Source organism: Nerophis lumbriciformis, linkage group LG04, assembly GCF_033978685.3.
Source record: "Nerophis lumbriciformis linkage group LG04, RoL_Nlum_v2.1, whole genome shotgun sequence".
Lineage (NCBI taxonomy): Eukaryota > Metazoa > Chordata > Actinopteri > Syngnathiformes > Syngnathidae > Nerophis > Nerophis lumbriciformis.
In genome coordinates this window covers 2419127-2442322 of record NC_084551.2, presented here as the reverse complement: position 1 = coordinate 2442322, position 23196 = coordinate 2419127, and the positions used below count along the sequence as shown (strand labels likewise).

General features: G+C 40.7%; 1 protein-coding gene across 4 annotated transcripts in view; it reads left to right on the top strand.

The window, feature by feature from the left end:
- Positions 1–23196, top strand: part of grik5 (glutamate receptor, ionotropic, kainate 5) — a 617387-nt gene that overhangs the window by 9458 nt on the left and 584733 nt on the right. For all 4 annotated transcript variants that reach the window (XM_061947301.1, XM_061947318.1, XM_061947309.1 and 1 more), the window contains exon 3: positions 13697–14794. The gene's annotated coding sequence lies outside the window, so the exon portion shown is untranslated. The remainder of the gene's footprint in view (positions 1–13696; positions 14795–23196) is intronic.

Genomic DNA, 23196 nt, shown 5'->3' with positions numbered 1-23196 from the left:
ACCGTGTAGTATTTTATACGTAAGTAGTAAAACCTTAAAGTCACATCTTAAGTGCACAGGAAGCCAGTGCAGGTGAGCCAGTATAGGTATATATATATATATATATATACTGTAGGTATATAAAGGTATATACAGTATAGGCGTAATATGATCAAACTTTCTTGTTCTTGTCAAAAGTCTAGCAGCCGCATTTTGTACCAACTGTAGTCTTTTAATGCTAGACATAGGGAGACCCGAAAATAATACGTTACAGTAATCGAGACGAGACGTAACGAACGCATGAATAATGATCTCAGCGTCGCTAGTGGATAAAATAGAACGAATTTTAGCGATATTACGGAGATGAAAGAAGGCCGTTTTAGTAACACTCTTAATGTGTGACTCAAAGGAGAGAGTTGGGTGGAAGATAATACCCAGATTCTTTACTGATTCGCCTTGTGTAATTGTTTGGTTGTCAAATGTTAAGGTGGTATTATTAAATAAATGTCGGTGTTTAGCAGGACCGATAATCAGCATTTCCGTTTTCTTGGCGTTGAGTTGCAAGAAGTTAGCGGACATCCATTGTTTAATTTCATTAAGACACGCCTCCAGCTGACTACAATCCGGCGTGTTGGTCAGCTTTAGGGGCATGTAGAGTTGGGTGTCATCAGCATAACAATGAAAGCTAACACCGTATTTGCGTATGATGTCGCCTAGCGGCAGCATGTAAATACTAAAGAGTGCAGGGCCAAGAACCGAACCCTGAGGAACTCTGCACGTTACCTTAACATAGTCCGAGGTCACATTATTATGGGAGACGCATTGCATCCTGTCAGTAAGATAAGAGTTAAACCACGACAAAGCTAAGTCTGACATACCAATACGTGTTTTGATACGCTCTAATAAAATATTATGATCGACGGTATCGAAAACAGCGCTAAGATCAAGAAGCAGCAACATAGATGACGCATCAGAATCCATCGTTAGCAGTAGATCATTAGTCATTTTTGCGAGGGCTGTCTCCGTAGAGTGATTTGCCCTGAAACCGGATTGAAAAGGTTCACAGAGATTGTTAGACACTAAGTGTTCATTTAGCTGCTGTGCGACAATTTTTTCGAGGATTTACGAAATAAAGGGAAGGTGGGACACCGGTCGGTAGTTTACCATGAGGTCAGGATCAAGGTTAGGTCTTTTGAGCAGAGGATGAATAACCGCTTTCTTGAATGCTAGGGGAACAGTGCCAGAGGAAAGTGATAAGTTTATAATATTTAGCACTGATGGACCTAATAATACTAGTAGGGCTGCATGTTTTGACTCAGCAGTAACTATACTAATGTATACTCTACATAAACTAATTTATACTATACATAATGTATACAGTACTATAAATAATGAATAACCCATTTTGGACCATGACCCGGAGTTTGTGCACCTCTGCCCCGTCATATTAGTGATCTCAGCCTGAATGATCCTAGGAGGATACGGCTATAACTGCAGGATCACGTATGTCCACACCGCAGTATTGATTGGTGCTCTTACATCCATGTTTCATTCTATATAGACCATCTTCTTTACCGCTGTGGGAAAATAACACTGAATGCTGCCCTTAAATAGAAGATCTCGTCAGGGTCTGGAATGGATTTAGATTCTATTCCAGATTTAAGCTCCGAGCGCTTTTGTTGCCTCAGGATTGCTGCGAGACATTCAACAAGTGCAAACTGTTGCATGGTAACAGAGTGAAATGACAAACTGCTGGGGAGCTGAAGATTTGACATCCGGCAGCTAATATTAGATTTTTTAAAAGGTTGTGTGGATAAACCCCCTCCTCCGAAAAAACTGAAACAAAAACAGAAAAAAATGAGAAAAGCAGCCAAGTCTGTCTAAGCCGAGGCCAGCAGTGATTTGGCCATCCGTCATCCACATTCATACCTGTCAGCCTTCATTTCTCGGCACCTGTTAAAAAGTGACAAACACAAATTAGCGGGGGCGGAAATAATAATGACAATAAATGGGATTAATCACGGTTTACGATTAAGGTAATCATTTTTTGCTGGAGATTTAAACTAAGACATCGTCTGCTGAGTAACAATTGTAAAATACACAATCAATTTGATGAAACTAAATGAAATTGTGTTCACATTTGGTGAATCTAACATCGCACTCAGTAGAGTAGTGTAGTGTTTAGTCGGCATGTCTATAGCAGCTAGCGAGCCATACTTTATTGCCAAAAGTATTTGGCCAGCCATCCAAATGATCAGAATCAGGTGTCCTAATCACTTGGCCTGGCCACAGGTGTATACAATCAAGCACTTAGGCACGGAGACTGTTTCTACAGACATGTGTGAAAGAATGTGTCGCTCTCAGGAGCATACTTGCCAACCTTGAGACCTCCAATTTCGGGGGGTGGGTGCGGGGGGCGTGGTTGGGGCGGGGGCGTGGTTGGGGGTGTGGTTAAGAGGGGAGGAGTATATTTACAGCTAGAATTCACCAAGTCAAGTATTTTATATATATATATATATATATATATATATATATATATATATATATATATATATATATATATATCCCCGCAACCCCGAAGGGAATAAGCGGTAGAAAATGGATGGATGGATGGATGGATATATATATATATATATATATATAGGCAGTGTGTCGCGCCTCGCCAAGGAGCAGCGAGAATACCAAGAAGCGCATATGCCAAATCTTCAAAGAGAACGGCCTACGGATCACGATTGAAGCCAACAAGCAAACCGTCAACTGCCTTGACGTCACTTTCAACCTGAGAAATAACAGCTACCAACCATTCACGAAACCCAACACAACACTCCAATACGTGCACCATGACAGCAACCATCCACCCAACACCACGAAAAGAATACCTACCGGAATCAATAAAAGGCTATCGATGCTGTCATCTAGCAAAGCTGAATTTGACCAAGCAACCCCCCCGTACCAAAAAGCCCTTGATGAAAGCGGATACAATTTCACCCTCACCTATGAACCCACGCCAGGAAACCAGCCAAAAAAGAACAGAAAACGAAACGACATCATCTGGTACAACCCCCCATACAGCAAAAACGTCTCAACTAACATTGGACACAAATTCCTCAATCTGATTGACAAACACTTTCCCAAAGACAACACCCTAAGAAAAGTATTCAACAAGAACAACATTAAATTGAGCTACAGCTGCATGAACAATATACGACAAATCATCTCAAACCACAACAAAACAATTGCAAATGAGCCGTCGGCCCCCGGACAGAGCGACTCCAAAACCAACAAAGGCTGTAACTGTCGAAAGAAACCTGATTGCCCTCTCAACGGGGGGTGCTTACAAACATCAGTTGTCTACCAATCTAAGGTAATACGCAAGGACATTAACACATCCGACACATATGTAGGATTAACTGAGGGAGAATTCAAAACCAGATGGAACAACCACAAGGCTTCTTTCAGGAACCAAAACCTGCGAAATACCACAGAACTCAGCAAACACATTTGGGACCTCAAAGACAATAATGTTGAATATTCAATAACATGGCAAATTCTTGCATCCAGCACACCTTACAATAGTGGTAATAAAAGATGCAACCTATGCTTGAAAGAGAAACTGTTTATTATTTACCGTCCAGACCTGTCATCCCTCAACAAGCGCAGCGAAATTGTAACAGCATGCCGCCATAGACGGAAACACCTCTTAGGTAACACATGAGCCAATCACCACGCCCCTACACCAGCCTGTACCCACCCACTCTGTGCCCTATACAAACCATGGTATGCGAATGCTCCCATTAAAATCTCCTGATGATTGAGGGTACCCCCCCTCATGAAACAGGCCTGTAGAGATGAAATAGTCTTGTGATTTTCTTTCCCACACATACATATATATATATATATATATATATATATATATATATATATATATATATGTATATATATATATATATATATATATATATATATATATATATATATATATATATATATATATATATATATAAATAAAAGAAATACTTGAATTTCAGTGTTCATTTATTTACACATATACAGACACATAACACTCATCTACTCATTGTTGAGTTAAGGGTTGAATTGTCCATCCTTGTTCTATTCTCTGTCACTATTTTTCTAACCATGCCGAACACCCTCTCTGATGATGCATTGCTGTGTGGCACGCACAAAAGTGCTTTCATCAAATGCACTAGATGGCAGTATTGCCCTGTTTAAGAGTGTCACAACATTGCTGTTTACGGCAGACGGACTGCTTTACTGTAGACGTTCTTTATATTGTGGGAAAGCGGACTCAGGTCCGCGTGGAGCTGGAGGGGGCGTGGCCTCCAGCTCCGCCTGAATTTCGGGAGATTGTCTGTGGTTAAAAGGACTTGAAAGGACTCGAAACTCAAAATGCAGGACTTAGGACTTGACTTGAGACTTTCCAGTCTTGACTTTGGACTTGACTCGGGGCTTGCCTGTCTTGACTCGGGACTTGACTCGGACTTGAGGGCAAAGACTTGAGACTTACTTGTGACTTGCAAAACAATGACTTGGTCCCACCTCTGGTATATACTACATAAACAATGTATGAATACATTAGATATCTATATATCCCAGGGACCTATAGACTGTATCTCTGTTGAGAGTTTATTCTGTCTTGACACTTTGTATTGATATTTTCTATTACATTCTTCCCTTTAAATGATAATGTTTACAGTGATGGTTTTATAAGTATTTTTTATGTCTGTCGCTTTTTATGTATTACAAAAATAAACAATTACATATATTTACACTTTAATCATCTCTAATAATAAAACAATATTATATACATTTCAAAACAATGTTAATGTTCAAATAAAGATAAATAGTTAAATATCAAAGCATGTAATCAACGAACTGTTCATGTAAAAAATTTACTGTAAACATTTTTTTTTACAGTAAAATCCACTTTCAATATAGAGTAATAATACACTGAAACAGAATAACCGTAGATTTAAAAAAATAAAAAACTTGCATGAATTTTTACGTAAAAAAATAGTGGTACTGTTTTTCCATTACATTTCATTTAATTCCATGTATTTTTTTTATTTTATATGCTGTAAAATTACAAAAAAAACTAACTGCAAATATTACGGTAAAATTGTGGCAACTGAGTTGACAGTTTTATATGGTACAATTGAAAAATTCTGTTTTGTACAGCGTACTTAAAAGACAATTATACACATGTTTTATATATACACATTTATGTTCATAGTGTATATTATTCACTGTTAAAAGCGGCCCTCTGAGGGCAACCATAACTGCGATGTGACCCTCAATGAAAACGAGTTTAACACGCCTGCTATAGGCCCATAGTGTCAAGTATTGTGTTCATTTAAAATAAAGTGTGTTATTGTTTTTAGCTTACTGTTTCATTTGGTGTCTTACCACAAAACTTCTACTGCTTCTCTGGGTCACTGGTGTTGGCAGCTTTCGCTTCATTTGAATACTGTATTCAAAATTTCATTATTGGATTTAACTACTCTTGCCACACATAATAAATATTTTTTTGGTCGTTCTTTTTTTAAAATAACGCACGTTGCACCAGCGGGAGCGTTTTAGCGAGCCGCTGGTCACTAAACACTGCATGGATGTAGCGGCGCAAAATTGTCCCAAATTTTTACTTTGACAAAATAAAAGCATGTTTTATTGTAAGTTTATGGGCCACAGTATATTTAGAACTACAGTACAGGCCAAACGTTTGGATACACCTTCTCATTTCATTGCGTTTTCTTTATTCTCATGACTATTTACATTGTAGATTGTCACTGAAGGCATCAAAACTATGACACTTGTGAAGTGTAAACCATTCCAGGTGACTACCTCTTGAAGCTCATCGAGAGAATGCCAAGAGTGTGCGAAAAAGTAATCAGAGCAAAGGGTGGCTATTTTGAAGAAACTAGAATATAAAACATGTTATCAGTTATTTCGCCTATTTTTGCTAAGTACATAACTCAACTAAGGCTGAAACGACGCGTCGACGTAGTCGACGTCATCGGTTACGTAAATACGTCGACGCCGTTTTTGTGCGTCGGCGCGTCGCATATTTACGTCACACTACTGTCATGGCGGAGCGCAAAGCAGACGATGCGAGCGAGGGGAAAAAAGCACGCCAAAAGTGTCGTAGTATTTCAATAAACGGCCTAATAATGTTGTATGCACACTGTGTCGAGCGGAAATGGCCTATCATAGCAGCACAACGGCTATGAACGAACATTTGAAAAGAAAACCCCCGACAGCGTTCTTGACATCACCATCAACAAGTCAATCGTCCGCGTGCGTATACGTTGTCATTATTACACAAAAACATGAATGTGTCATTTGCATCTGCGTTGTAAATTCATAAACTAAAGCACCGTTTGCTCTGAGAGGCGCGTTTGGCGTGCCTGTTCAGTGTTTACAAAGACGCGCTCCTCTTTAACGCTGTGGAGAGGCGGCGGCGGCGAGCGAGCGGCGAGGCGGGGCGCGCCGGGAGCGACGCCGCAAGAGACAGGGGAGAAAAGACTTTGTGTAAAATTAAAAGATTGTAAACCTGGCAAAGCCGTCTGGCGTTCAGTCTGTCGGTCCTGAAAGAACCCCACGGCACAAGACGTGTCACAAACGCTAACGTTAATTAGTTGTGCAAATACCTTTTACAACATTAACAGTTACATATACTATGTACAAACCAACAATTAACTTTCACTTTAATCATACTATCATTGTTGTGTAATTAAGCAAAATAAGTAATACTTTTACTTTTGTTGAAATGTTTACACTGTACACTTTTTTGTATTGGATGTTTAGCTTTATTTTTGCACATTTTAGCAAATAAGCAATACTTTTACTTTTGTTGAAATGTTTACACTTGTTACAGAATATTTCCGTTTTGCACTTTTTTTGTATTGGATGTTTATCTTTATTTTTGCACATTTTAAAGCAAAATAAGCAATACTTTTACTTTTTAAATGCTTATACTATTCCAGAATATTAAGATTTGCACTGGATGTTTACTTTTATATTTGCACATTAAAAAGCAAATAAGCTACTTTTAATTTTGTTAAATGTTAAAAGTTTTAAATGTTTACATTGTTACAGAACATTTTGTCATGTTGTTGTCAATGTTGACTGAGTGGCCATACTTTTTTTTTTGTAAATAAAAGCCATGCCTTTTGAAAAAACTGGCCTACATTTATTTTTTCCTCTTCATTTTAAATAAAAAAAAAAATCGGTAAAAGGAAAAATAATCTATAGATTAATCGAAAAAATAATCTATAGATTAACCGATTAATCAAAAAAAATAATCTATAGATTAATCGATAGAAAAATAATCGTTAGCTGCAGCCCTAAACTCAACATGTGTTCATTCATAGTTTTGATGCCTTCAGTGACAATCTACCATGTAAATAGTCATGAAAATAAAGAAAACTCATTGAATGAGGAGAAGGTGTGTCCCAACTTTTGGCATGTACTGTATATTTAAACTTATTGTTTTGGTGTATTTCGTCAGGAAAGAACACCAGGGGGTACTAAACTAATTTTCATTGAGCGCCACATCGCAGTAATGGCTGCTTTCAGAGGGCTGCTTTGAAAAAAATGTATTTACAGTATGCATGTGGGTAATAACCTATGATTAATCAAAATTCATATTCATTTGATTATAAGATTTTTTTATGTATAACTTGCTTTAAAATCATGAATAAAGGTGACGAGCAGATATTTAACTATTTGTTTTTATCTCACAAAATAGTTTTGCAATACAGTATATAGTAATATAAATGGCATGATTGGATCATATTAAAGTTTAAGGTTTCAGGTGGTAGTCTAGAGTCCCATAGGCTACTGTTTATTTACCTGCATCAGTGCACATTTTGGGCATTTTTTGAAAGGTTTAGAGGCAAATATATAAGGTGTCATGAAAAAATATTTTAAATGGAGTGGAGTCTTCCACTCTTAAGAAAAATAATTTACAAAATATTAAAACTATTAATCATCACCGAAATAGACGTCACTGCTTGCCTTGACCTAACTTCCCTGACACTTATAAGGATTTAGCGATGACAAGATTGGAGGCACATCATGTCTTAACATCTGAGCGGCTCACAAATTAGGCAATAATCCGTAAAAAGGCAATGTTGGACTTATTGGTGCATCGCTAAGTAACGTATTTGATTGACATAACGAGTGTCGTGCTGCTGTGATCGTGACGCTAATGAGAAAAAGAAAAAGATTAGTATTTGCAGTTCATGGTAGAAATATTCATCTACATTTCATGTCCGCAGTTGTTTTAATGGTGTGAAGTTCATATTTTGTTTCATTGTTTCGCTAGATTTCCATGATTTGCTTTCCAACAATATTTATCGGACTCAGGATTCTGTATGCTGTTGAGCCTACGAGGGGTCTAGTTTGGTGGTTGTCAAAAATGTACTACCCCAGAAAAAACTTAGCTCTCCAAGTACCACTATTATGACCAACATTTGTGGCGTAGTAGGCCTAAATATTCATCAAAAACAAGGCATAGGTTTTATTTACCAAGTATATTTAATATTTTTGGCCACTGTAACATTATACACAGTTTGATCAGTGACACTGTGTTTGGATATAGACAAATATAGAATTGAAAACAGGAAAAAAACCCCACTATACTTTAATCAAGCAATTATTTGGCTTTGTGGCGTGCGCAGCCCTTTAAGACACTTGTGATTTATTGCTACAATAGTACATTTTTAGTCTACTTTATACCTTTTAGCTTTCAACCTCTTTTTGTGCCCTTGTGTGCATTATCCTTTCCATCCTTATCCTTTCCATCCTTTGTAACTGAGCTACTGTGTGGAACAATTTCCTTTGTGGTTCAATAAAGTAGGTACTGTAGATGAGATCCGCCCGGAGTTCCTTAAGGCTCTGGATGCTGTGGGGCTGTCTTGGTTGACAAGACTCTGCAGCATCGCGTGGACATCGGGGGCGGTACCTCTGGATTGGCAGACCGGGGTGGTGGTTCCTCTCTTTAAGAAGGGGAACCGGAGGGTGTGTTCTAACTATCGTGGGATCACACTCCTCAGCCTTCCCGGTAAGGTCTATTCAGGTGTACTGGAGAGGAGGCTACGGCGGATAGTCGAACCTCGGATTCAGGAGGAACAGTGTGGTTTTCGTCCTGGTCGTGGAACTGTGGACCAGCTCTATACTCTCGGCAGGGTCCTTGAGGGTGCATGGGAGTTTGCCCAACCAGTCTACATGTGTTTTGTGGACTTGGAGAAGGCATTTGACCGTGTCCCTCGGGAAGTCCTGTGGGGAGTGCTCAGGGAGTATGGGGTATCGGACTGTCTGATTGTGGCAGTCCGCTCCCTGTATGATCAGTGCCAGAGCTTGGTCCGCATTGCCGGCAGTAAGTCGGACACTTTTCCAGTGAGGGTTGGACTCCGCCAAGGCTGCCCTTTGTCACCGATTCTGTTCATAACTTTTATGGACAGAATTTGTAGGCGCAGTCAAGGCGTTGAGGGGATCTGGTTTGGTGGCTGCAGGATTAGGTCTCTGCTTTTTGCAGATGATGTGGTCCTGATGGCTTCATCTGGCCAGGATCTTCAGCTCTCACTGGATCGGTTCGCAGCCGAGTGTGAAGCGACTGGGATGAGAATCAGCACCTCCAAGTCCAAGTCCATGGTTCTCGCCCGGAAAAGGGTGGAGTGCCATCTCCGGGTTGGGGAGGAGATCTTGCCCCAAGTGGAGGAGTTCAAGTACCTCGGAGTCTTGTTCACGAGTGAGGGAAGAGTGGATCGTGAGATCGACAGGCGGATCGGTGCGGCGTCTTCAGTAATGCGGACGCTGTATCGATCCGTTGTGGTGAAGAAGGAGCTGAGCCGGAAGGCAAAGCTCTCAATTTACCGGTCGATCTATGTTCCCATCCTCACCTATGGTCATGAGCTTTGGGTTATGACCGAAAGGACAAGATCACGGGTACAAGCGGCCGAAATGAGTTTCCTCCGCCGGGTGGCGGGGCTCTCCCTTAGAGATAGGGTGAGAAGCTCTGTCATTCGGGGGGAGCTCAAAGTAAAGCCGCTGCTCCTCCACATCGAGAGGAGCCAGATGAGGTGGTTCGGGCATCTGGTCAGGATGCCACCCGAACGCCTCCCTAGGGAGGTGTTTAGGGCACGTCCGACCGGTAGGAGGCCGCGGGGAAGACCCAGGACACGTTGGGAAGACTATGTCTTCCGGCTGGCCTGGGAACGCCTCGGGGTCCCACAGGAAGAGCTGGACGAAGTGGCTGGGGAGAGGGAAGTCTGGGCTTCCCTGCTTAGGCTGCTGCCCCCGCGACCCGACCTCGGATAAGCGAAAGAAGATGGATGGATGGTTCAATAAAGTTTGTCTAAGTCTAATCCACAGTTTGAGAATCACTGATAGTTTATGTGATACTATTAAGTAGGGGTGTAACGGTACACAAAAATTTCGGTTCAGTACGTACCTCGGTTTAGAGGTCACGGTTCGGTTCATTTTCGGTACAGTAAGAAAATAACAAAATATACATTTTTGGGTAATTTATTTTAAATTTGCAAAATCTTCCACCAAAAATATTTTTCTTAGTGGAATATTTGATGTGAAGTAATCGGAACCTTGGATAGGTCAATAATTCATAATAACATTGATTTTGATTCAATATTATGTTTTGAGCAATGACAGTTTGAAAGAAAAAACAAAAACAGCTTTGTTTTATTAATCAACATTGCAACAACCCGGTCTTTGTCGTTATATTTAGGCATAGCACACACAAAAGAACACAAACTAATGCGATCTATTGTAATTTCTTTACGTTTAGTTCTGCTCTCAAACACTACTAATATAGTAGAGAATAAACTCGATTGCATCACAGAAAGTGAAATGATGAAGCAAATCTTCGACTAAGTTATCTCTGCAGACACGAGCATGATCCAACTAAATTCCACAAGATGATGAAAGTGATATTTTTCAGAGCCATTTCCCTCGATGCACTTTCGTAATTTCCCTGACTTTATTCCTGACTTTTTATGAACCACTTCTGTCGGGACTCTTATTAGAAGCTCTTTCCCATCTCTCAACTTGACTGCTTGGAACAGCACAGCAGAGCGGCATTTTCAGTTCAAACTTCATTTAGTAAGGATTCTCACTGGATTTAACGCTGGACTCAATCTTGTTGACCATCAAGTGGATCACACCGGAGCGGACATGACGTCATATGCAACCCAGCAATGCACGGCTCTGGGCAACAGTGTGTTGCCTCCATAGGAATTAGTTTTTGCCATGAAGCTGATTGTGCCAGTTTTGTCTTTTTTGAGCCGTACAAAGTGTTTATATCGTAAGTGGTGTACATGTTACACACTATAGCTGTCTAAATAACGTGCATCTTAGTTGTAGTTTCATTATCAAATTCGAAAGGGGTTTAAATCGGCATGTAAAAACGCTCATGCTAATCCAGGGGTCGGCAACCCAAAATGTTGGGTTGCCCTCGTATTTTGATCCGGTCGGTCTGTTCTTTTACTCCGCCTTCTTCTTCTTCTTCTTCTTCTGGCCCACCAGGTGAATTAAGTGCTATTGGCGGAGTTACAATGCATAGTAGGCTACCGCCACCTACTGCACCGGAGTTGTAACTACAAGGTACATTCACAGACAGAGTCCCATTGCTTTTATGAGCGGTCGAGCGAGTCAAAAGCCGAAAAATCCATTTGTGGCGGACGTAATTCTTTCGTGGCGGGCCGCCACAAATAAATGAATGTGTGGGAAACACTGGGGTGTTACCATTTAGTGGTCAATTGTACGGAATATGTACTGAACTGTGCAATCTACTAATAAAAGTGTCAATCAATCAATCCCTAGTCGGGGAATAGTTTCCACAAAAATGACAAATGAATTTGTTATTATGCCAAATTTGAACACTAGTGGTACCTCAGTTATGCCAGCTAACAAAACATAAAATGGTGACTGAAACGTGTGAGAGGTCTCATTCTGCACTAAGGCTGAAACGACGCGTCGACGTAGTCGACGTCATCGGTTACGTAAATACGTCGACGCCGTTTTTGTGCGTCGGCGCGTCGCATATTTACGTCACTCTACTTTACTGTCATGGCGGAGCGCAAAGCAGACGATGCGAGCGAGGGGAAAAAAGCACGCCAAAAGTCGTCAAAAGTGTGGGAGTATTTCAATAAACGGCCTAATAATGTTGTTGTATGCACACTGTGTCGAGCGGAAATGGCCTATCATAGCAGCACAACGGCTATGAACGAACATTTGAAAAGAAAACCCCTGACAGCGTTCTTGCCATCACCATCAACAAGTCAATCGTCCGCGTGCGTATACGTTGTCATCATTACACAAAAACATGAATGTGTCATTTGTATCTGCGTTGTAAATTCATAAACTAAAGCACCGTTTCGCTCTGAGAGGCGCGTTTGGCGTGCCTGTTCAGTGTTTACAAAGACGCGCTCCTCTTTAACGCTGTGGAGAGGCGGCGGCGGCGAGCGAGCGGCGAGGCGGGGCGCGCCGGGAGCGACGCCGCAATCGTGCCCAGGTGCGCGATCCGCGCAGTTGGAAGAGAAAAGACTTTGTGTAAAATTAAAAGATTGTAAACCTGGCAAAGCCGTCTGGCGTTCAGTCTGTCGGTCCTGAAAGAACCCCACGGCACAAGACGTGTCACAAACGCTAACGTTAATTAGTTGTGCAAATACCTTTTACAACATTAACAGTTACATATACTATGTACAAACCAACAATTAACTTTCACTTTAATCATACTATCATTGTTGTGTTATTAAGCAAAATAAGCAATACTTTTACTTTTGTTGAAATGTTTACACTGTACACTTTTTTGTATTGGATGTTTAGCTTTATTTTTGCACATTTTAGCAAATAAGCAATACTTTTACTTTTGTTGAAATGTTTACACTTGTTACAGAATATTTCCGTTTTGCACTTTTTTGTATTGGATGTTTATCTTTATTTTTGCACATTTTAAAGCAAAATAAGCAATACTTTTACTTTTGAAATGCTTATACTATTCCAGAATATTAAGATTTGCACTGGATGTTTACTTTTATATTTGCACATTAAAAAGCAAATAAGCTACTTTTAATTTTGTTAAATGTTAAAAGTTTTAAATGTTTACATTGTTACAGAATATTTTGTCATGTTGTTGTCAATGTTGACTGAGTGGCCATACTTTTTTTTTTTGTAAATAAAAGCCATGCCTTTTGAAAAAACTGGCCTACATTTATTTTTTCCTCTTCATTTTAAATAAAAAAAAAAAATCGGTAAAAGGAAAAATAATCTATAGATTAATCGAAAAAAATAATCTATAGATTAACCGATTAATCGAAAAAAAAATAATCTATAGATTAATCGATAGAAAAATAATCGTTAGCTGCAGCCCTATTCTGCACCATCGCTTGTCGAGAACACGCTTGGAGAATGATAGACAGCTATTTGAGGAATAATAGAAAGTGTAATTATCAGGTGCGAATGTAGAACCCTCAGAGAATTGGAGGAGGATGTGACGGGGTCAAAAGGAGAAGTTAAAATTGAGAAAACTGCAGAGTGAGTACGGTGTTTACGAGGGTGGGAGTGACAAGGACAGAGCAGACAGGCAGGAGTGTGACGACGAGCAGAGTGACACGTGTGGTGAAGCGGAGTGACACAAATGTCAGCATGCTAACCTTTCATACATTCTTTCTCCATCTCCTAGATGTGACGTCTTCGGCGGACGGCTAACCGGTAACAACCCTTCTTTACAAGCGCACCGGTCAGGCTGCTTTGGACAAACTGAACCAGGCCTGGGTAGGAGTCCATTCGCCGCCATCCAACCCGCAGAGCAGATAATTCAGCTCGTCTGCGGGCCCATCAGAAACAAAATAGGCCGCCGCGATGCCCCAGCGACGGGATGGCACTTTCAGACACGTCCGGAACCATCCCCCGGATATCCTGTTGAGATTGCAACGTTCGTTGGGCGCACCCTTTCCAGGCGAGGAGTAATTGAAAACCTCCTCTCCGGGGAAAAACAAGACTTTGTCCTGATTTGCTTGTCAGGGCAGGAGAAGGAGAGCACATTTTTATAAGGAACAATTTTCTCCCACTATTACAATTTTTTTTTTAAGCAGAGATTGAGGAATAAGACTGTCCAGAAGAGATAACGAGCCAACAGGTAGTCGAGTAAGAGAGAGAGAGAGAATTAACAAGGGTTGTTTAAAAGCCTTTTTAAAAAGCCCATCGGTGCTGTATTGGAGTGCAGTGGGCCGGGGAGGGATTGTCTGCAGGTACTCAGGTTTTAAACTCCCCCACCATCGCCGCCTGCCTGGACTGTCTCTTTTGGGCCTGCAGGAAATATGACTGAGTAAACCCACAGGCGGACAGACAAGTCTTTTTCCACGCGTCAGGGCTCGGAGCCAGGAGCGGCAGACAGCATGCGACTCATTGTCATTCCCAGCGACATCTGAGGGAAGGAGAGAGAGCGGAAAGGGACAAACGTGGAAGGCAGAGAGAGGAGGTCGAGGCACAAGAATCCTGTTTTGTTGCCCTGGCCTGCTTTTTGCACTCCTGAGAATCCTCTTTTTCGTCTGCATCAACACCACGTTTTCTCGTTTATGTCTCTCAGCCGGCAAGGTGATTGCTTTTCGGGAGAACAAGAAAAGGAGGACACAAAAAGGAAAGGGATTATTTTTGTTTCCGTCAGACGATAAACAGCAGAGGTTTCTTCAGTGCCACCCCCCACACCTCCCGTAACGCCATGAAGCCTTCAGACCTTGGCTGAAGCTCGGAGCGCTCCCGACTGTTCCTGACTCCTTCTGTAAGTCCAACCTATTTACTTCTCGTCTTCTGTCTTGTTTTAGTGTGTGTGTGTGTTAGGGATGTCCCGATCCAGGTTTTTGCACTTCCGATCCGATACCGATATTGTTTTTGCACTTCCGATCCGATACCGATACTGACCGATACCGATACTGACCGATACTGGCCTATCCGAGCATGTATTAAAGTTGAAAGTTATTTAGCCTACTTAGTTGTCAGAATCATGTTGAAAAGGGTTTTAGTACCGTATTTTCCGCACTATAAGCCGCCCCGGGTTATTAGCCGCACCTTCAATGAATGGCATATTTCAAAACTTTGTCCACCTATAAGCCGCCCCGGACTATAAGCCGCGCCTACGCTGCGCTAAAGGGAATGTCAAAAAAACAGTCAGATAGGTCAGTCAAACTTTAATAATATATTAAAAACCAGCGTTCTAACAACTCTGTCCCAAAATGTACGCAAATGTGCAATCACAAACATAGTAAAATTCAAAATAGTGCAGAGCAATAGCAACATAATGTTGCTCGAACGTTAATGTCACAACACACAAAATAAACATAACGCTCACTTTCTGAAGTTATTCTTCATTCGTAAATCCCTCGAATTCTTCGTCTTCGGTGTCCGAAGTGAAAAGTTGGGCAAATGTGGGATCCAAAATGGCCGGTTCCGTCTCGTCGAAGTCATCGGAGTCAGTGTCACTGTTGTCCAGCAGTTCTGTGAATCCTGCCTTCCGGAAAGCTCGGACCACAGTTGTGACCGAAATATCTGCCCAGGCATTTACAATCCACTGGCAGATGTTGGCGTATGTCGTCCGGCGCTGTCTGCCTGTCTTAGTGAAGGTGTGTTCGCCTTCGGTCATCCATTGTTCCCACGCCGTTCGCAGTCGTGATTTGAATGCCCTGTTGACACCAATATCTAGCGGCTGGAGTTCTTTGGTTAATCCACCCGGAATGACGGCGAGTGTTGTATTTGTGTGCTTCACTTGTTTTTTGACACCATCTGTGATGTGGGCGCGCATAGAGTCGTATATCAACATGGACGGAGCTGCGTGAAAAAAGCCACCCGGCCTCTTCGCGTAAACTTACCTTAACCACTCGCTCATCTTTTCTTCATCCATCCCTTCGAGTTAGCTTTTATGATGACGCCGGCTGGAAAGGTCTCTTTTGGCAAGGTCTTCCTTTTGAATATCACCATGGGTGGAAGTTTCTGGCCATTAGCATGGCAGGCTAGAACCACAGTGAAGGATGACTTCTCATTCCCTGTGGTGCGAATATTCACCGTACGTGCTCCCGTTGTATCAACAGTGCGGTTCACAGGAATATCAAAAGTCAGTGGAACCTCGTCCATGTTGATAATGTTCTCTGGCCGGATCTTTTTTTCAGCTATCTTGTTTTTACAATATGCACGGAAAGTAGCCAGCTTTTCTTGAAAGTCTTTAGGCAGTTGCTGTGAAATAGTAATCCGTGTGCGGATGGAGAGATTGCGTCTTTTCATGAACCGGATCCCTGTCGCTTAGTAGGAGCCATTTTGTGGTCTTTACAGATGTAAACACACAAAGGAAATGAAACGTACGGTAATATCCGCGCGCTTTTTCTTCCTCTACGCGGGCGGGTGGTTGCTTACAGTAGAAAAAGAAGCGCTTCCTGTTCTATGGGGGCGGGTGCTTACCTTGGCGGTTGCTTGCGTAGAAGAAGAAGCACTTCCTCTTCTACGGGGAAAAAAGATGGCGGCTGTTTACCGTAGTTGCGAGACCGAAACTTTATGAAAATGAATCTTAATATTAATCCATATATAAAGCGCACCGGGTTAAAAGCCGCACTGTCAGCTTTTGAGTAAATTTGTGGTTTTTAGGTGCGGCTAATAGTGCGGAAAATACGGTACTCTTGATAACAACTAGCCAGCTGAATTAGGGGAGTTTGAATAATACACAATGGTTGGTGACAAGAAACTGACCTGTTTATTCAAGGATAAACACAAAATAGACAAAATTATACATGACAAACAGAAATGGCATCATTGAAACTAGGGCTGGGCGATATGGCCTTTTTTTAATATTGCAATATTTTAAGGCCATATTGCGATACACGATATATATCTCGATATTTTGCCTTAGCCTTGAATGAACACTTGATGCATATAATCACAGCAGTATGATGATTCTATGTGTTTTGATTGATTGATTGAGACTTTTATTAGTAGGTCGCACAGTGAAGTACATATTCCGTACAATTGACCACTAAATGGTAACACCCGAATAAGTTTTTCAACTTGTTTAAGTCGGGGTCCACTTAAATTGATTCATGATACAGATATATACTATCAGATATATACTATCATCATAATACAGTCATCACACAAGATAATCACATTGAATTATTTACATTATTTATAATCCAGGGTGTGGAGGGGGGCGCCTGATGTAAGTGTCAAAAAGACAGCCAAAAGAGTTTGATATGAGAATAAATCTAAAGTTGGTTGATGTGGACATTTTTGCCATTTTGATGGTGTGGACGTGTGGCACCGAATGAAGATAAGCGTCTCGACAGACGTCACAATATTTGAACAATGATGACGAAAACTGTTGTCTCTGTCGTGTCCGTGTGTCGAAAATTGTTATGCGCTTATTTTTTTATTTGATTTTGTGCGTGGCATAGATTTGCCGTGCGCAGAGGACGCTTGAGCAGGCGCGCACCTTAGCGGCTGCGCTAGCATCACAGCTAACGTTAGCCACGCCGCTACCTCGCTCTCTGCTGGGAGAGGGCGTATACGTATGTGACGTATGACGTGACAGTATGTGACGTATGTCTTGACAGTATGTGACGTGTGTAAGAAGGTGCGCTCGCTGTCTGTGAGAGGGAGACACAGGAAAGAGTGAGAAGTAGTGATGGGTTGATGAGGCGTCATGAAGCGTTTCGACACATTGCAAAACTGTATTGATACTGTGTCGATACTGTGTCACTAAATACTGACATCTGCTGGACATTAAAAATCCCTACAGGCAACCTATGGACCGACTCAACTGACACTGATTTGATGCCCTAGTACAGGGGTCACCAACCTTTTTGAAACCAAAAACTACTTCTTGGGTACTGATTAATGCGAAGGGCTACCAGTTTGATACACACTTAAATAAATAAATATATTGTCATTTGTAAGTTACACGTAAGTGTGATTTAAACAAGAATAGCTAAATAAATAAATGTATATATATAAAAAAAATGGGTATTTCTGTCTGTCATTCCGTCGTACATTTTTTTTTTCCTTTTACGGAAGGTTTTTTGTAGAGAATAAAGGATGAAAAAAAACACTTAATTGAACGGTTTAAAAGAGGAGAAAACACGAAAAAAATTAAAATACAATTTTAAAACATAGTTTATCTTCAATTTCGACTCTTTAAAATTCAAAATTCAACCGACAAAAAGAAGAGAAAAACTAGCTAATTTGAATCTTTTTGAAAAAATAAAAAAAATAATTTATGGAACATCATTAGTAATTTTTCCTGATTAAGATACATTTTAGAATTTTGATGATATGTTTTAAATTGGTTAAAATCCAATCTGCACTTTGTTAGAATATTTAACAAATTGGACCAAGCTATATTTCTAACAAAGACAAATCAGTATTTTTTCTAGATTTTCCAGAACAAAAATTTTAAAAGAAATTCAAAATACTTTGAAATAAGATTCAAATTTGATTCTACAGATTTTCTAGATTTGCCAGAATAATTTTTTTGAATTTTAATCATAGTAAGTTTGAAGAAATATTTCACAAATATTCTTCGTCGAAAAACCACAAGCTAAAATATTTATTATTCTTTACAATAAAAAAAAATAAAAAAATTACTTGAACATTGATTTAAATTGTCAGGAAAGAAGAGGAAGAAATTTAAAAGGTAAAAAGGTATATTTGTTTAAAAATCCTAAAATCATTTTTAAGGTTGTATTTTTTCTCTAAAATTGTATTTCTAAAAGTAATAAGAAGCAAAGTAGAAAATAAATGAATTTATTTAAACAAGTGAAGACCCATCCATCCATCCATTTTCTACCGCTTATTCCAAGTGAAGACCAAGTCTTTAAAATATTTTCTTGGATTTTCAAATTCTATTTGAGTTTTGTCTCTTTTAGAATTACAAATGTCGAGCAAAGCGAGACCAGCTTGCTAGTAAATAAATACAATTTAAAAAATAGAGGCAGCTCACTGGTAAGTGCTGCTCTTTGAGCTATTTTTAGAACAGGCCAGCGGGCGACTGATCTGGTCCTTACGGGCTACCTGGTGACCGCGGGCACCGCGTTGGTGACCCCTGCCCTAGTACCGTATTTTCCGCACCATAAGGCGCCCTGGGTTAAAAGCCGCGCCTTCAATGAACGGCATATTTCAAAACTTTGTCCACCTATAAGCCGCCCCGTGTTGTAAGCCGCATCTAACTGCGCTAAAGGAATGTCAAAAAAACAGTCAGATAGGTCAGTCAAACTTTAATAATATATTAAAAACCAGCGTTCTAACAACTCTGTTCACTCCCAAAATGTACGCAAATGTGCAATCACAAACATACGTATATCAACATGGACAGAGCTGCGTGAAAAAAGCCACCCGGCCTCTTCGCGTAAACTTAAACTTACCTTAACCACTCGCTCATCTTTTCATCATCCATCCCTTCGAGTTAGCTTTTATGATGACGCCGGCTGGAAAGGTCTCTTTTGGCAAGGTCTTCCTTTTGAATATCACCATGGGTGGAAGTTTCTGGCCATTAGCATGGCAAGCTAGAACCACAGTGAAGGATGACTTCTCATTCCCTGTGGTGCGAATATTCACCGTACGTGCTCCCGTTGTATCCACAGTGCGTTTCACAGGAATATCAGTTGCTGTGAAATAGTAATCCGTGTGTGGATGGAGAGATTGCGTCTTTTCATGAACCGGATCCCTGACGCTTAGTAGGAGCCATTTTGTGGTCTTTACAGATGTAAACACACAAAGGAAATGAAACGTACGGTGATATCCGCGCGCTTTTTCTTCTTCTACGCGGGCGGGTGGTTGCTTACAGTAGAAGAAGAAGCGCTTCCTGTTCTATGGGGGCGGGTGCTTACATTGGCGGTTGCTTGCGTAGAAGAAGCGCTTCCTGTTCTACCGGGAAAAAAGATGGCGGCTGTTTACCGAAGTTGTGAGATCGAAACTTTATGAAAATGAATCTTAATATTAATCCATATATAAAGCGCACCGGGTTAAAAGCCGCACTGTCAGCTTTTGAGTAAATTTGTGGTTTTTAGGTGCGGCTAATAGTGCGGAAAATACGGTATATACAATAATATAAACCAAGTCATTGTATTTCATTTAGGATTATTTCATATCTTCATTTAAATAAAAATATATTTTTATCTCTTTTAGATACAGTCAATAAATAATGTGAACATGTATCATAACACGGAAATCTAAGAGTACGTGTTGTGGATGATTGTGGACTGGGAATTTTTTTAATTTTATTTTTTTACACATTTTTATTTAAAAAAAAATAAAAAAATTTTCCGACGTATTACATTTTAGACGATTTTTCTTAGTTATTATTTCTCCGGCTGTAGAAAAGAGCCGCTCACAGGGCACAGAGGAGGCGTCAGTGCGACACAGTTCGCGTATCGGTCACGTGACCAAAACAGCTCATGATCGGTCACGTGACTTTCTAAAAGCGGTAGGCGCACCGACACAGGGTTTTGCTCTATGAGCTCGACGCATGCGCCGATGCATCGGTGTTGCCGGACCCATCACTAGTGAGAAGAGCCTGTCGTGTAATGCCAGCAGCTAAAAGCAACTGCGTGAGAATTGTGGATGTGTTGAAGGTGTGCTGGAAAATGCGGAACGGAAATTACGGAGCAGCAGAAAAGTGGAATGTTGTCAGGACTTGGACTTTGGCTTGGTTTGTTCTCCCGTGGTGCAAATGAACTGGACTGGTCAAGGCTTGAAGGTGGGTACATGATTTATTTTAAACTATCAAAAAAAGGAATAAACAAAAAGCGCGCACAGTGGCGGAGAATAAAACTAGACTTTAAACACAAAACTTGCACATTGGCAGAAACTATGAACAATTAAACAAAACACTAACTGTGGCTTAACAAACAAAAACTTACTTGGCATGGAACCGGCATGAAAAAAAGAGTAGCAAGGGTCATCAGGGTGTGGAGAGTGTGCAGGAGCATAAATGTGGTGATGTCGTCAGGACGAACAACAGAAAATGAATGAACTTAAATACTATGGACATGATTAGTGAAAGCAGGTGCGTGACTCAAAACGTGAAACAGGTGCGTGACGTGACAGGTGAAAAATAATGGTTGCTATGGTGACAAGAGTGCACAATGAGTCCAAACGTGGAACAGGTGCGTGACGTGACAGGTGAAACTAATGGTTGCTATGGTGACAAAACAAAACAAAAGTGCACAAAAAGTCCAAAATTTAAACCGAACATTACTAAAACAAAACATGATCACACAGACATGACAAATGTATTATTTAAATAGGTGCGTTGGAAAACACGAACCGGAGTTTTTTTTTAAAACTGGATCTGGATCGGCATTTTCCCATGCCTTGCCGATACGCAATTTTTGGCAAATATCGGCAGCCGATCCGATCCAAATATCGGATCGGGACATCCCTAGTGTGTGTGTGTGTGTGTGTGTGTTAAGTTAAAAGTACCAATGATTGTCACACACACACTAGGTGTGGTGAAATGTGTCCTCTGCATTTGACCCATCCCCTTGTTCACCCCCTGGGAGGTGAGGGGAGCAATGGGCAGCAGCGGTGCCGCGCCCGGGAATCATGTGTGTGTGTGTGTGTGTGTGTGTGTGTGTGAGAGAGAGAGAGAGAGTGTGTGTGAGGGTGAGACGTGAATCAAGCGCTCCCAATCATTTCTTTTGTCTGCAGCGTGTTGTTATTTTTCCTGACGTCTTTGGCAGCATATTTGCTTTCCTGCGCTTCCTTTGCTCTGGGCTATTTAAGCATATACAGTGTGTGTGTGTGTGTTTCAAAGATCGTGATCTCACAGCCAAGCTAACATGAACATCAGGATGGTGTCGAAAGCCCCTTTCACACTGACTTTAAATGCCGGCTTAAAAACCTTTTTTTTTTTTTTTAAACTTTTCCCATTTGACTGCATACCTGCCAACTACTCCGGTTTTCCCGTAATTAGTACGGTTTTCATCAACCTATTCCGGGTTACGGTTGCAGTGATAAAAAATACGGTTTTTCATTAATGGAAAAAAAAAAGGGTGAAAACTACGCGAATTGCACCTTGTGCAGACAAGATTTTTCGATCGGACACGGAGGAATTAGCGATGTAAAAGACCACGTTGGGACAAAAAAACACAAGTCTAATGCCGTTGCTAGCGATACAAGTGGAAAACTTTCAACGTTTTTCGTCGCCCAAACAGATTCTTTGGATGTGATAAATGCCGAAGTTTTATTTACGGAGGCAATAATTGAGCATGGACTTCCAATCGCACTGGCTGATCACATGGGACAGTTAAATGTTTGTAATGCAACCTTTAAAAATCATTACGCGGTGATCGCGGTCCCAAAAATAAACTTTTCTTGCATGATAATGTCCAGAAAAACTCACTTTATATTACTATAGAGTCCTTTTAACGAATGAGTTTGATGGTTTATCACAAACCTTAAATGAAAGAAGTCCTTTGTTCTCCTGCACCAGGCCCGGCCCTAACCAATCTGGCGCCCTAGGCAAGATTTTAGGTGGCGCCCCCCCACATCGGCAGTGAAGTGTATATACTCACAAGAAACTGAATAGCTTTGTCTTTGACCTTTTTTTTTTACATACAACTATACCTAATATATAAAGGGGTGGAAAAGTGACTATTACCTGCAGGGCAAACATTAGCTAACCAGAAGGCAATAACAATGTAAACAAAAAACACCGGCTTAAAAGATCTAATACAAATGTCCCTGAGGAATGTAAGGTGGGAGTACTGTAATTACCTAACGTTACATTATTATTTTCCATAACAATTTAGCCCCCTCCACAATATTAACCCGACGTTAAAACAGAACTAGCTATTTATTGATTAGCAATTGCCGAATCATGTAACATTAGCTTAATGCTAAAAAGCCAGCTACTATCACATTCTGTAACAGACAAATAATTTCATGTAGGCTAACGTTACCTACCTGCTAACTCTGTCTTTTCTCGTTTCTCCTCCTCTTCTTTTCTCTTTTTTCTTCCCTGGGCACCTGACAGTTTTGGCCGTTTTGACATCTTGTGTTGATTTTTTGATGTGGTGACGTCCAAAAAGAGTCATGATACCGGAAGGGAGGGGGCGCATCGTGCGGGGGGAGGTGTAATGTTGTAACAAATAATATTTCTAATAAATAGGCTTTACTTTGCATTTTAATTAACGTGGGATTATT